This window comes from Trachemys scripta, chromosome 8 (assembly GCF_013100865.1).
Source record: "Trachemys scripta elegans isolate TJP31775 chromosome 8, CAS_Tse_1.0, whole genome shotgun sequence".
Taxonomy (NCBI): domain Eukaryota; kingdom Metazoa; phylum Chordata; order Testudines; family Emydidae; genus Trachemys; species Trachemys scripta.
Window position 1 is genome coordinate 97,545,546 of NC_048305.1, and position 15,371 is coordinate 97,560,916.

Consider the following 15,371-nt stretch of genomic DNA (forward strand, 5'->3'; position numbering starts at 1 on the left):
AAATGTAATTATGAAAATTTCCAGTTACAAAATGATCATGACTGGTGTGGCGATGTAAGAGGAAGAAAGGAAACAGCCTGATTTTCAGATACTCAGACTGAAACTGCAGTGCTAATAGTCAGAACAGTCATTTCTGGACTTGCTTGCAGTGTTTGTTGTAGCTGTGTTGGTCCCAGGACATTAGAGAGACAGGGGTGAGGCAGTATCTTTTATCGGACTAACTCGAAAGCTTGTCTTTTTCACCAACAGAAGTTGGTCCAATGAAAGGTATTACCTTGTCTCTCTAGTTTCTTGACTTGTCAACTTGATCAAATCAAGTATGGAAGTCACCAAGACAGAGTAAAGATGGAACACCACAAGGGCTTTTTATAGTCTCTTTTTTCTGATTATCACTATACTTTAACTCCATACCCAGGATAGTTTTCATATTGTTCACAAACCTCTGTCAGCATATTACCAGTTCCAAGTATAATTAGGGAGGATTCCAATTTTAAATCTTGATATTCTACTCAGTGGTTCTCAACCTTTCCAGACTACTGTACCCCTTTCAATTTAATTTTAATTTAATTTAATTTATTTATTTAAGTTTCAAGAGTCTGATTTGTCTTGTGTACCCCAAGTTTCACCTCACTTAAAAACTGCTTGCTTACAAAATCAGACATAAAAATGCAAAAGTAACACAGCAAAGTGTTACTGAAAAATTGCTTATTTTCTCATTTTTACCATATAATTATAAAATACATTGATTGGAATATAAATACTGTACTTACATTTCAGCATCGGGGGTAGCCGTGTTAGTCTGTATCTACAAAAACAACAAGGAGTCTGGTGGCACTAATCTGTTAGTCTTTAAGGTGCCATCAGACTCCTTGTTGTTTTTTACATTTCAGCGTGATACTTGGGCGGTCTGTGTCTCCTGTCCGGGAGCGTGCGGGCTGCTTGCACATACTAGTGGACCAGGGACAGATGCCGGTGAGCCTGGTGCCCACACCAATGGGCGGGGCTGAGGCCGGTTCAGCTATGCTGGAAGAGTTGCCCGCATGGGGTGCTGGCTCCTGCCAGCGGCAGCCCGACATGCTGCTGCTTTTGCTGTTGCGGTTCCCGGTAGAGCCCTGCAGCTCCGTGGATATCTGCTTTATCTCCGTGGATGTTCGTGGATATCAATTTTGTATTTGCATAGAGCTCTACTCATTCCTCTACTTAAGGCATAAGACCATCCTTCTGAATTAAGTGGAATCTAGTGAAACCAACTCAGGGGAGTTCTTCCACCTCAGCAGTAGGCAAACCTCATCTGAGACTGTCCTCTTGACAGTCAGCGTCTGGACCAATGGTCAATATGTCTTTTTTCAGTGTTATCTGGCTTCAGAGTTTCACTCACCTGCAAATGGAATTACACGTGTAAATTAATTTTGCAAGTTAGATAATGATTAGGGTTAGTTTCATCAACAATAAAAGCCCTTAAATAATATATATTTAAACAAACAAATATTTTAAAGGAAGATCATAACAGTTCACAATTACATTTTCAAAGGTTTTAGGGCCAATACAAAGTCCATAGGAGGTAGCTATCAAGTCCCCTCAAATGTTTTTGCTGTTCTTATTCCTGAACCACATATTATTCCACAACAACAAAACAGCTTTTCAGTGCTGCATCCCATGCTTTGATGTCTGTGATTCTTCCATGCCTCAAATCTACTCTATGCATTTGTTAGTCAAATATTATGAAGATGCTGGTATTTAAATGATTGCCTTCTTGGTCTAATGCCTTCTTACAGCTCATAAACAAGGATGACAATGAAAGATATTGATGCTATCGTTCTATAGCTGTGATTAATTTTGCATCAGTTTCAGTTGGCAAGAGGAAGAGAGGGAAAGTCAGGGTTAAGCACATAAAGGTTTTGTATCTGCAATTATTTTATAGCCTATAAAAACAGAAACAGTAAAAACTGAAGAAGCTTTGGAAGATCGGGTTTTGGTTTTGGCCATCAGATATCATTCTCTCTGTTCACCTCTGCTTTGCTTTTTGGAATTCAGAATAATTTTATTTTTTACTGGGGGTGACAAAATCATGGTAGATTAACAATATAAACAATCAGCTTCTTCATTTTACCTTTTTTTGCAGAACAGTCCTGACAAATTTTATAAGTTCAAAATTTAGCATTTGTTAAAACAAAAGCTGGGGAGTTTGGTATCATGCAGCTGGTCTAATATGAATAGGGATAATTTCTGGAAATCAAAAGCAAAATACAATTTGAATATTCTTCTACTGTGTTAGAAACCCAAACACAATAGTATTGTGCTAGTGCATGACAGCCACAAAAGTGAAACTGCCCGGATTCATTTCACTGTCAAAATTGAAAGTTATGTCTTTAACGTTCTTTTACTTTTAATAATCCACATGTTGTTAATATCACAAAAGTCGTAAAATTGCATGACCTCTGATTCTTACTTTTAAGAGTCAAATTCTTGCTCATGTCAAACTTCCATTGATGTTCTGATTTAGTAAGTGCTTCAGAATTTCCCCCTAGAATTAGGATGATGATTAGGGCTAGTATGGTACATAGTTTCTGTCTGCATTGGTAGACACTAGCCAGTGATTTTTCTGAAAATGCTCTGAGTCAAGTTCTGCTCTTGGTTGTAAGTATTGTCTCCACTGACAGTCCAATATGCATATCTTAGGGCAGAACTTGGCTCCTTTTACTGTGTATTTGTGGGTTATAGTGGACTTTCCATAGCTACAGAATATCTTAACCAGTGCCTTAATTTAGTAGTGGTTTATAGGCTTATTTCTGGGGACATGGTATTTAATGTCTGTGTTCAAAGTGGCAGGTCTCAGCCGTCAGTTCATCCCTTCTCAATCTTGTGTTTAAGTGAACGCAGAGGATTTATTTCACCCACTTCATTTAAGTCAGACTTCAAATACATGTGGGAGTGTGCATTCATAAACATGGTCACACACCCATGCACACATACTAGCTGTCTCACTTTTAGGAGATACAACTGATTTTTTTTTAATTGCCTTTCTTCCACTCTGTACTTCTAACCTATTCACCTGACCTTTCACGTGAGTACTTTAAGGTCTTGTATTATAAAGGACTTTATTTACTAATGCAAGTTGCAAATGTTGATCCCAAAAGGTTGGAGATAAGCGGCTCCTTTGCTTGTTTCCTAAGAAGCTTCATCATTTTGAAACAGTTTTAGCTTGTTTAAAGTCAGTGATTTCACCCTAGATATGTTGGTTTGCAAGTTGGCAGTAATCAGGTCTGGAGCTCACAGTAGTGTGATTCAGCGAGGTTGACTGTATGGGATGAACTTTTCTAGCAAGGTGTAGGTGGAAAAGTGTGTTCTGCCTAGCCATAGGACTGCATGTTGGTGGGTTCCGTTTGTTTGAACATCTCAGCTGTAAGACTTAAAAATTGACTATTCCATCCTGAAAACTAAAATTAGTATTTTTTGTACAAGATTAAAGTTATATTTCCAGATAGACTTTAATAGCAGCAGAACTATTCAGGTTGTGTCTTTCCATTTGCACATGTAAAAGAATTTAGGATGTTCTGATTTTTATAAATGATAGATTCTTTGCTTGCCTTCCGAGGCCTACTCTTTTTTGTATTACGCTCTTCCTGTCCTCCAGATTCTCCTGTACGTGCTGCCTCATGTCTGGCAAGTCATTTTTTTACAGATTGGTTTAACGTCTCATCTCTAATATATCAGCACCCCTTTGTATGGCAGTGCAGTGTCCTCATTGGATATGAACCAAAATCTTGATGTAACATCTCAGCTGTCTGCCTGTGAGGTGAAGGTGCTATCAACAAAGACGTGTCATGGCTTCCTTTGTGTTGTGGTATACTGTAGAGATGTAGGTATACGGTACAGAGTGCTACATTGCACTCCAGTTCAGACTGCAAGAAAAAAAAAAAAAAGCAAAAACTTGTCCAAATGCTACTGCAATGGCAAATACCAAGGGATCTACATGACTGTTAATACATGCTTAGGTGAACCTTTCCTTTAAAAAAATTATTGCAGTATTTCAGCAAACATCAGGTGACTAGCAAGACATTTTAAGAAGGAGCATTCCCAGCTAGTGAAAGCCATATTACCCTAAATTCCAGATAGTAGCCCAGCTGTTTCATGAGTCCTGCATAATTTGTCCTTATAATTTTGATCATTCAGTTTGCCAGGTTTCATTATATTTGCTCATCTGTGGGGATCTTTGGTGGCTTAAGTTTCCTATTGATGAGAAGTACTTTTCAGCCTTTATCTTTTTTACAGATGGTTATCTTCATACTGGTGCTTGACTCTTTGATCCTCTGTATAATTTTGTCCCCCTAGCATTTTGTGATTTTTGTCCCTGTTTTGATTAGAATTGTAGTAATCTCAGAGAATGAGAGAAAGAAAATGCATCTAGACAAAAAGAAAATGAAAGAGCAGCTGCTTAATACAGAGGCTCAGACAAGCCAGAGGGTACACACTGGACTCTTAGCCGCTCTTGGGAGACTTCTGAAGAAAACAATATTTTCATTCATATCACCAGTGGGTTTGATATGGATAACAATATGCATTATCCAAGTGTTTCTGCTTTCTAACATGTAGGATAAAGAATTCCTTCTTGATACAACAAAGAAAGAAAAGAGTTCAACCATCCAGCATGCCAAACGCATACACATTTATACGGATCACATTTATACTGGGGGACAGTTGGAGCAATGGCATTGAAGTCATTGGGCCAGATTTTCCCCTGCATTGGTGGGACTGGGTGCCCATTTAGCTGCATAGAGCTAATGTATTGGGTCTGATGCAACCCACTGTTCTGACTGCTGGCATAGTAGAGGTGGCTGAAAGAAACGGGGTATGGCTGGATTTTTTCAGCACTCCACTAAACCCAGGCTGGCATATTGGTCCCTTTTGGGCCATTGACATCTAGCATAATACACATATTAAGTATTTATATTATGGTAATAGCCAAAGGTCCCAGGCAGGATTTAGGCCCCTTTGTCCTGGGCACCGTATGACGTAATGTAGAGCAGCCCTCGGGCTTCTGTAATTTATACCTAGGGATTGGATTGGCATACAGCTATCTCAAAGCTGCCTTTGGAACCCCACCCTTAAGTTGCAATGTGTGCTTCTCAGCCATAGCTGAGGAGCTGGGCCATTGCGTTCAGTGAAGTTACACTACTCCTACACCTGCATAACTCAAACCGGAGTCTGGCCCAGAATCTCTCTTTATATACCATCATATGAGATTTCCATAGCCTGACATTATGGAAATCTCAAATTAGTATTCCCCTTCCCCCTCGCCTCCCTTGTATCTCCACTGTCCATGATCTTAATAATAGTGTTTGAATTCAGACTTTCCAGAGCAAGTCTTGGAAAGTAATTCTGTTTATTGATGGCCGTCTCACTAAATGCAACAAGTAATGTCGCAGCTTTCAGGCATTTGATTGGTATCGCTGTGGAAACTGAAGACTAATCAAAGAGGCTTCCACAGCTGAAAATAATTTGTGGATGGTGGGGAATGAAGGATGTGAGCCACTGATAAAGGTGTTTCTGATCCTCTAGATTTATCATTCTGCAGTGAGTTTTTATGTAGCTCATGGGGGCGGAAAAAGAAACAAAGAACAAGTAACAATAGACTTTTTTTTTGGCTGATAGTGAAATAAATTAATCTATGAGGGAAAATAGTGTGATCTTTGGATAAAGGTTATTTGAACCTCTAGATATTTCCAAGGTATAGACAACTTGTAAAAATAGCTCATACAAAAGAAAACCCGCAGCTAGTAATAATAGGTCATTTGTATTGGTGCCCTCTTTCTAGATTCCACAATGTATTCATTTATAAGAAATAATGCAGTGGAAAATTACAATGGTACAATCTAAAAATTGTTTGCATAATTAAAATCCCATTTTATTTCCATAATTATAATATGCTTATCTGATGAAAAACTGTTAGTGATCCATTATATTTCCAGTCAGTCAGTAAGGTAAGTAAATTGTATTGAAGGGCTTAAAGGAACACTAACAACTTTAAAAATCACATTTTAAAAAACCTTTTTCCATTTAGTTTTCCTACTACTCATCCTTCTAAGTTGCACTTCCATTCGAAAACCACATAGCACGTTGCAAGTCCGAATTAACCTCAGTACTGTATCTGAGCACCAACAAGTATGCTAAGCACTAAATAAGTAAAGCTATGGTGCTGTAACAGAGTCAAAAACCTAGGGCCCCAGTCCTGCAACTGCCTGTACATGGTCAGACCCCCACACCTGTGTGGGACCTAATTAAAGTCAGTGGCGTTCTGCACAGGGTCACACAGATATATCTAATTCTGGCGCAGGATTTACTACCTGAGTAAAGTTACATGTATGCATTTGTAGGATTGGGCTCTAAATTAAGACATGACGCCAAAAAATGAAAATAAATAAGCAAAATGGGGGACAGTAGACTAGGACAAAGGTTACAGTAAACCGATCACAGCGTTCTTCAGCTAAGGCCAGGGAACAACTGTATTGTTTTGTTAATTTTTTTATTGTATTATGAGGACGATTATAAGTGGTTTGGCAAAATTTGGTATATTGGGTTGGTTTGAACACGGAGAAGAAGATAGCTTGATGAAAAGGTTTAGAGAGACCGCTCCAGGCAGCATGAGAGAAAGCAGAAGAGTGTGACAGGAAGAAGGGATATTGAAGCTGCCTTCAATGGTGAAGGTCACCACTGAAAACAGAAGTAGTCATGGATGCCAAGGTCACACAAGAGGACCGTGGCAGGCACAGGACTGGACGTCGAGAGACCTGAGCTGACTTCTCAGCTCTGCCACTAATGTGCTGGGTGATCTCGATCGTGGACAAGTTGAGTAGTTTCTCGATGTTTCAGTTTTGCCATCTGTAAAATGACGCCCATGATTCTTCTGTTGAGTCTGCCAAGAGTGGCGCCAGTTTGCGTTATTCATGACACAGAGATCCACTAGGAGCTGGGCTGAGTATCATGTTATTCACATACGCCACTGAACTTCCAGTTAGATGGTTGTGTCACTACTAGATGGGCTGGATGTGGGCAGAGGGTTAATATGAGCACATGGGAACCCCTTTAATACTTAGGGCATTAGCTAATTTATCCTTACCACACCCCTGTAAAGTAGATAAGTTTCATTATCCCCATTTTTCAGATGGGGAAATTGAGGCAGAGAATAAGACCTATGTTCAAAAGTACATGAGCAAAGGTACACGCACAGATTTTCAGAAGTGACGGGTGGCTATTTGGGATGCCTCAATTTTTGGACAACCAGCTTGAGACACAATGGGTCCCATTAAAGTGACTCAGATTGAGTGCCCCAAAAGTGAGGCTTCCAAAATGGGCAGTTACTTCTGAAAATCTGGGCATGTACAAGATAGGGATCTGCCTGTGGTTAAGCTTTTCTGACCTGAGCATGTACTCTGTTGTGCAGACTTTAAAAAAAATCGGGGCCAAACAGCTTGCTCAGAATCACAGAGAGCATCGGTGTCAGAGCCAGCATTTGAACTCAGGAGTTCTTACTCATAGTGTTGTATTCACTGTATGGGGCTAGACCATACCTTTCCATATGTAGTCTCAATAAGTAACGTAGTTTATTGTGTCTTAGAAATTGTTGGTATTCTGATACTTGTGATAGACTTTTATGGCCTGATTTTTAAAAAGTGATGAATACTTATGGTTACTATAAAGTTAATTGGCAGTTGGGGTTGTTCAGATCCTCTGAAAATCAGCCTTGTAGAGTATAAAGAATAGTATTGTATTGTCCCAGCACCTGTTAATGCTTTATGGCTCAGTGACAGAATTTCCCTTATTACTCTACATAATTGAAGTTTTATATCTTGGCTGTGAAAGTTTACAGGGGAAATGTTTTAGCTGTTTAAATACCAGGAACACAGAAAAACAGAATTTTGATTGTTTCTCATATGTCAAAACTCTTTGAATTACCAGATTATCCTAGTTTAACCAATATACCTGGTTTGCTTTAAAATATAGTCATATTTTTAGAAGGGCAATTTCACAGAAAATGTGTTTAAAAAATAGAATTCAAAGATCCTTAGATATTCGTTGAAATAGGCATAGGTTTCAGCCTCAATGTTCAATCTGCTGTGTTTTGTTAATTAAAGAAATTACTTTGAGCTGGGTATGTGAGCCTCTGTCTGTGCACGAATGTGTAAGGGATCCAGTATTATGATTTATACAGGAAGTAGGAATGGGGAGTTTTGTGTTATGGTATGTCTGATGGTGACGCTTCTCAGGGCACCCAGGGCTGTGAGTCGTCTTGTTACCACCTTCTGTCAGCATGAGGGAGTCATTCATATGCCATCTGGGTGTCAGCCCCGTAACACCACCAGCACTCTCCTCTGGCCCACACCAGTCCTCCCAATTGACAATAGATGTACCCCACCCCTCGAGTCCCTTTGAAGTGTCCCCCTGTGGTGTCCAGCCCCAATCAGTAGATACCCACAAAAATTCCAGATCCTCCATTCCCAAAGGAACAGTGTACATCAGTTTACCAGTTTTACCTTAGACCACTGCTCCTGTATCACACACAGCACTTGACTTCAATTATAGTAAAACAAAAGGAAATGTATTTAAGAAAAAATAGAGAATCAACTAGAAACAAATGTGAATGATGGAAAGAAATGGTTTAAATACAGAACAAGATAATAAAATGTGAACTGGGCCTACACTTATTAATAGTTACCTTTCCTAGCTAATAAAGTAGATTCTGACCCCAAAGTTCAGTCTCTTGCGGCGTTTGCCAGTCCCAAGGAGCCAGGACCTAGTTTTAGCTGAAGCACCTGGCTCATCAACATAACTTCTCAGTGAGGGATCCAGAGTGTCTTTCTCCACCCTGTGATATACTGAATCAGTCTCTTGTCTCTGTTCACAGACAGGGCACTCCCCTCGCTGTCCTATCGTTCCTTTTCACTGTCAGATAGTTTCGATGTTTAGGTTTTCCATTGACTTTTCTGGGTTGGTGCAAAGGTGGACAATTGAGCAATACATGACATAATCAGCTAGTCAGAGAGAGATGACAACTGCCTCCTGCTTGAATGGGCCAGCACCGAGACACAACATTCTCTGTCGACTCACTTTGCCTCCAAAACTCTAAGGGCATAATGTTCAATGTTGTTACATTAGTCCTTAAATAGTAACCATACACGCATCTTGCACTGGTATGAGTATCGATAAATTACAAGCTTTCAGTAGAAATCTCACATGCTACCCTTTATGGATAATTCCCATGAAAGCGGTGTCTTAGGTGTAATGAGTTTGTCTTGTCTGAGACAGGAGTTGCTTTTAAAGAACAATGAAACCTTTACCGTTTGGCACCAGTGGGCCTCTTAAGTCACACTGATGCTTTTGATTTGTTCTTGAATTAAGCTCATGCTATTCATAGATAATTTAAATGGAGTCTGCGTGATTTTGTAGTGATTTTTCTAATATACAGATAGACTTGTGGGGTTGAAGTTGATTCCCCTTATGTTGATTTGTAATAAGAAATTATTATCCATTTTAAAACTTTATTGTAAAAAGTTGTTGGCTTCAGGAAACATAGCAGTCTGTCATGAGACTCCTGTTTTAGCAATGTAGACGTGTGTACCTTTCCATTTGCACCTGCTTTAATCAGAGGAATCATTTGGTGATGGTTTTTAAATATTGAGGAAGGATCTGTGTAGAATGTTCTAAGTAGTTATTGCTAGAAGTAATAGAATGATATTAAGGAAAGTTCGGTTTAGTCTAAATAATCAGGAAAAATATCCTCCATATAATATCTATTAGATGGTGGAGTAGTCTCTCAATGGTGGAAGCCCCATTGCCTGGCCAAGTTTAAGAGTCAGTAGGACAATGGAGCGGGATGGATTATTTGACTCAATAAGTATTTTCTATAACTTAATTTCTATGATTCCACCAAATATGTACAACTGGGGGATCAGCAGAGATGCTTCCCTGAAACCACTGTATTGCATAACCCAAGCCCTCTACTAGGAGAAGCAATTGTGAGAGGGAAATCTGGTGTTCAGGTTCCCAGGTGAATGTTCAGCAATTAAGCTAAATGAGGAAGCTTATGATTTGAGGCCAGCTATGGCTGTTTTGTGGCTAAATCACAATTCTATATATTCTTCCTATTCAATAAGAGTTTCTCATTTAGTTTCCATGTTGATGGCTTGGAAAGAGTTTTTTCCCCCACCAGTGTGTAAAGCAGGAAGCTGTCATGTGACCCATCTCCCAGAAGAATGAATATATTCCTGCCTGCCTATCAACTATTATTAGAACTAGGGCTGCAGGCTTCAGCTTTTGAGACACGGTCTCTCCCACTGCACCAAAGGAGGAATTTTGATAGTTCAAATCAGCAAACATGCTGACTTACTTTCTCTGTACAGTAATTACTTACATTCTTCCCCAGAGAGCCTCGGAATTCTAAATTAGAGGCTTAGGAGCTGAGATAAAAAGTGAGTATCAAATGAGAGCGAGAGAGACAATACATACGGTATAGGTCAGTTTTTGCCCTCATTTATATCCATGCAACCTATGATTTCAGGCAGGGGCACACTGCATGTAAGTCCAGGCAGAATTTGGTCCCAAATACTGTCATCTACAGTATATAGATTAAAAACAAACCAAAACACAGTTTTGCATAATCAGAAGCAGTAACACATCTCCCCTATCTATGCAGGAGGTATCTGGTTAGATTGGTTTATGCAGTGGATCTAGAACCAACATACTCACCAGTCCAACCAAATGTTCTGCTCTAAACTAGTTGCAAGCTCAAGCGAGTGGAAGCACAATGGTTATGTCCAGCCATCTGCACACACAGTTTGCATTTGGCTTTCCACACGGTGGAGTGCTCCCAGAATAAGTGGATCAAGTACTACTGCAATCTGAATGCTGGGATAAACCATAGATTGGTATTTTGATTTATTACGGACTCAGGATGTTGCCTCCTTTGGAATGATAACTTTGATTAAAATAAGCTGCTTTGGGAATGTAATACATTTACAGAGGATACGAAAACAGCTACTTCTACAAACTGCCCAACTCAGTCTTGATATTGTGGCCATGGCACCTGTTTCCTTCCAGCAGCCAGAAATAGGTCTTTGGTTTGTGAATGTCATATGTCTGCCTTTCCCACATCCCCCATAGTATTTTGTGCCTCCAACAGAGAAATGGATAGTTCCAATATTCAGATGCTTTTTCTACCTCAAATTGTTGTTTAGGGGGCACGTGAAAGATAGTTTCTTTTAAATTTTGACTGCTTCTAAATCTGTTTGGATTCGGCTCAACCTTTGTCATGAACTGCAGGCAGGAGCTTGTAAAGGGACCCATCAGAATTCCTGATCTAATACTTCAAGACCACCAGTCCCAGACTACAAAGGCAAATCAGATATCTGCCCAGGATACCCTGCTTCTCCAGCAAGGAGATTAGCAGGTTGATGTCTGTTTTCTTTGGGGGAAAACAGCACAAAGACAGGGATTGCAGTGGTTTGGGGGGTTCCCACTTGTTGCATTGTAACTAATCTTTCTGAACAGCAAATGTAAAATGATTGAGGGGGACAGGCACATCTACCTCAGATGTTCTCAGCAGTTCCTTTAGATTAGAAAATGGGATGGAAGTTCTGAATCAGACTGCCTTCAGTTTTAGGTCTCTAGAACGGAAATCACATATGACCTACAGGAGAAATGATGTGATCTTTCAAGTTGAAAGTCATAATTTGCTTAATTAAACAAATTGCAGTAATTTCTAATCTAGATCAGACTCCTTCTGCCAGAGATCACATTTCTAGATATTTTAGCTCGGCTGAATACTTTATAATAAAGGCATAAACTTTTTATTAAGCATGTTAAGAAAAAGACTTGTATAACCAGCTCTTGGAAATCAATGGACTGCATTGCATAACAGTCCCCTGGCACACTTTATGGGTCAGATTCTGACAGATAAACAAGAATTGATCGCTGAATTAAAAACTGATGGTTGCCTATGTACAAGTAACCACAATCTAATTTAATTTGCTATGTATAAACAGAATATAGTCCTAACCAAATACACACGTGTGTGTGTGTGTGTGCGTGTGTTGCTTTTATAAAGGCCAATTTCTCAAAGCTGAAAACCATTATAATAAAAATTAAATGGGAGAAAATATACCAAACCTAGCAATGGTATAGCTCCAATAGTAGACATGGATGATAAATTTGTAAATCATGACACAGCAAAGGCAGAAGTATTTAATAAATATTTCTCTTCTGTATTCAGAAAGAAGCAGGATGATGCATGATCTTGCAGTAGTAGTGAAATATATTATATTCCATCACTAGCTAGGGAGGATATTAAAGAGCAACTATTAAACATTTTTAAATTGGCAGGACTGGATAACTTGCACCCACAAGTATTAAAAGAATTGGCAAATTAGCTCCCTGAACCATTTATGCTGATTTTTAAACAAATTTTGGAACACTGGGGAAGTTCAGAGAACTGGAAAAAACTAATGTGACAATATTTAAAAAGTTTAAAGAGGACGATATGAGAAATGATAGGCTGGTTAGCATGACATCAAACCTGGATAAAATCATGGAAAGGTTAATATCGAACACAGCCAGTAAAGAATAAATGATGGTAGCATAATTAATGGCAATCAACATGATTTTATGGACAATAGCTGTTGTCAGTCAAACTTGTTTTTAATGAGATCACAAGATTGGTTGATAAAAGGTAACTGTGTTGACATAATATAGTCAGGCTTATGTAAGGCATTTGTCAGAATACATTGGCAATATAATAAAAATGTTAGTACACCTCTGCCCCGATATAACGCTGTCCTGGGGAGCCAAAAAATCTTACCGTGTTATAGGTGAAACCGCGTTATATCGAATTTGCTTTGATCCGCCGAAGCGTGCAGAAACCCCACCCCCCTCGCGGAGCGCTGCTTTACCGCGTTATATTCGAATTCGTGTTATATCGAGTCGTGTTATATCGGGATAGAGGTGTAGTATACAAAAACAATGCAGCCCCTTTTAAAAACTGGTTAACGGATAGATCTCAAAAAGTAATTGTAAACGGGGAATCAACATCCAATGGGGATGCTTTTGCTGGGGTTCCGCAGGAATCTGTTCTCTGCCCAATGCTATTTATTATCTTTATTGGTGATCTGAAAAATATAAAATCATTCCTGGTAAAATTTTAGATGACACAAAAGTTGCTGGATTGGTAAATAATAATGGGACAAGTCAGTGATACAGACTGACCTTGGTAAGGTGAGCTCATTTGAACAACATGCATTTTAAGACAGCCTAATGCAAGGTTGTAAATCTAGGAACAGAGAATGTAAGTCACTATTATAGTCCCCCATCATATATCCTGTAAAGCAGTGACTCTGAAAAGGACTTAAGGGTCATGGCAGATAACTGATGGAACAGGAACTCCAAAAGCCTTGATGCAGGTGAGAAGGCAAAGGTGGGCCTTGGCTGTGTAAGCAGGGGAATATCAAGGAGTAGAGAGCTGTTTTTACCTCTGTATGTGGCAGTAGTGAGACCAATACTGGAATTCTCTCTCCAGTTCTGGTGTGTGCACTTCAGTCAGGATGTTGAAAACTTTGAAAGAGCTACAAGAATGATTAAAAGTTTGGGAAAAAACATGCCTTATTGTGAGTGTTTTAGTTTATTGAAGAGCAGGTTAAGAGGTGATTTGATCACTGTCTCAAAGTACTTACATGGGGAAGAGATTTCTGCTAGTAAGTCACTCATTAATTTAGCAGAAAAAGGCATAACAAGATCCAGTGGTTGAAATCTGAAGCTAGACAAATTCAGACTAGAAATAAGGCTCATTTTTTAGCAGTGAGGGTAATTAACCATTGGACTAATTTACATAGGGATATGGCAGGTTATTTATCACCTGATGTCTTTAAATCAAGACTGGATTTTTTCTAAAAGATACTCTGTAGCTCAAACAGCTACAGAATTTATGGGTTTGATGCAAGAATTGTTGGGGGCGGTTCTTTGGCCTTTGTTATGAAGGAGTTCAGGTTAGATTATCATAGTTTGTCGGACTGGCTGAGGCAGGAGCAGATGCAGACTGGAGCAGAGTGTGGTGACCAGACCGCAAATGTGAAAAATCGGGACAGGGGGTGCGGGGTAATAGGAGCCTATATAAGAAAAAGACCCAAAAATCGGGACTGTCCCTATAAAATCGGGACATCTGGTCACCCTAGAGCAGAGCAGGGGCTGTCTAGAAGGGGACCAGGAATAGTCTGTCAGAACTAATGGGCAAAGGGAGTGCTCCTGGCCAAGTGGTGACATTGGGCAGACTGGAGAGACTGTGACCTGTAAAAGCCAATATACCTGCTTTGGGGTCACTTGGATGAGTCCTTGCCTCTGGATTGGCTGAACTCTGGTTGAATGGCATGGGCCCTAGCACAAGAGCTGCAGGCAGTTGCTTCTTATGATCATCACACTTGGTCTCAGGAATGACTCCTTGGGCTTAAGAGCAGACTCAGGGTCAGAGGTACTCATGCTCAGATGTAGCACAGGGATAACTCATCACATAATGGCCCCTTGTGGCCTGAAAATTTATTCAGTTCTAAACTTGTGTAAATAGACTTCAGTGGAGCTGCACCCCAGTTTACACCAGTCAACAATTTGGCCCAGTATATCCCAGACACTCCAATCTGCCATGAGTTCTGCCGTTTGGGAATTACTGCACCTGGGACTTTCAATTAGCCACAGATGGTCTGAGCAGGTTCCAATCACTTCTAATAGCCAAGAAGTAGCTAACAGCTGTATTCGTTTCCTAGTCTCAGCCCCAGAAGGCACAAAACCCACTTAGGTAAGTGGGGGGAAAACAAACCCTGTGTATAAACCCTCCTATTTACTTGGAAATACTAATCTTTCCTCCCAGCTTCAGCTGAGTTTCAGCCACACTGCATCATTCAATTAACTGCATAGACGGGAAAGAAAGTGTTTTCTCTCTGGGGGAAGTGAAGATGGAGCGATACAGCAATTTAGAGCAAGAAGACAAATAGTTAACTGCTTTTCACATCCCATCTGCACTTTATTCACTCACCCACACAAATCACTGGGAAAGGAATGCCCAAAGCTGAAAAAAGAGCTATTAAAGGGAAAACATCCTGAGTCTTGGAGAGTGGAAGGAGTGGAGCTCTGGGCCTTCCCCTTGCAGGCTCTCTGGGATTCTCAAACAAGACACGGGATGGCAAGAAACCTCATCTCTGCTATGCAGTTCTTGGAGATCTCTCCTTTCCTATACAAAAAAAGGAATGGGGGTGGGGGAATAGAAAACAAGCAGACCTGCTTAGGGTGTGTCTGCCCTGCAGGTGAAGGCGATTTCCAGCTCTGGTAGATGTACACAT

The 15,371-nt window shown here is 40.0% G+C and overlaps 1 protein-coding gene across 2 annotated transcripts in view; it reads left to right on the forward strand.

The window, feature by feature from the left end:
- LRP8 (LDL receptor related protein 8) overlaps window positions 1-15,371 on the forward strand; it is a 262,396-nt gene that overhangs the window by 150,930 nt on the left and 96,095 nt on the right. The window lies entirely within an intron of this gene.